The sequence below is a fragment of the Podarcis tiliguerta genome (genome assembly GCF_965153285.1).
Source record: "Podarcis tiliguerta genome assembly, chromosome: 16".
NCBI classification, from domain to species: Eukaryota; Metazoa; Chordata; class Lepidosauria; order Squamata; family Lacertidae; genus Podarcis; species Podarcis tiliguerta.
In genome coordinates, this window is record NC_139549.1 from 40,008,963 (window position 1) to 40,009,852 (window position 890).

The following is an 890-nucleotide window of genomic DNA, read 5'->3' on the forward strand; positions in this document are numbered from 1 at the left end:
GCCTAAAAAAACACAGCCACCAGAAACTGGTGCTTCTGCTCTGTGCTTTGATTAAACTTTCCAGGAGGTGACTTTTTACTATTAAGATTAAAATGTAAAACAAATTTCATAACCCCACCCCCACAAAATAAACTTGTGATTACAGTGGTGCCCCGCTTAGACGAAAGGGTTTTCCGTTTTGGAGGTGCTTCGCAAAACGAATTTCCTATGGGCTTCTTTGCAAGACGAAAATGTCTTGTGAGTTCCTGCGGGGTTTTTTTCCTCCCCCCCCCCCTTTTCCCAAGCCGCTAAGCCGCTTAACAGCTGATCCGCTAAGCCGCTTATCAGCTGATCCGCTAAGCCCGCTAAGCCGCTAATAGCGCTAATCCGCTAATGGGCTTGCTTCGCAAGACGAAAAAAACCGCAAGACAAAGAGACTCACGGAATGGATTCTTTTCGTCTTGCGAGGCACCACTGTATTTTATAAACTTAAATTCTAAAATGATAGTCTTTCCTCTGTCAGCAAAGATACAGTCATTATAAGATTGAAAAATGAGTCTTTCTTGTTATGGCTGCATTTCTGATTGTGCACAACCAAAACTGGAGGAATCTTCCATAGAAACGGTAAGGACCTCTTCCTCCACATGTCAGCTACACAAACTGCTCAAGTTGTACAAGTTTCCATCTGGCAGGCACACGGGGAGGAGGGAAAGCCTGGCCTGCAGGAGTACATTGCATCTCCAAAGTTTAAAAGATGCACAGCTTTACTCTCGCTACGAAGCAGAAACCATAAAACCTACACTGTGTTTGTAGGTTTCCCCTTTCTTTCCCCTGCCCCGAAAGGAAACAGCCAGTTGTAATTGTGGAAAACTATTCCAAATATTGAACAAAGGACACAAAACAAGATCAGC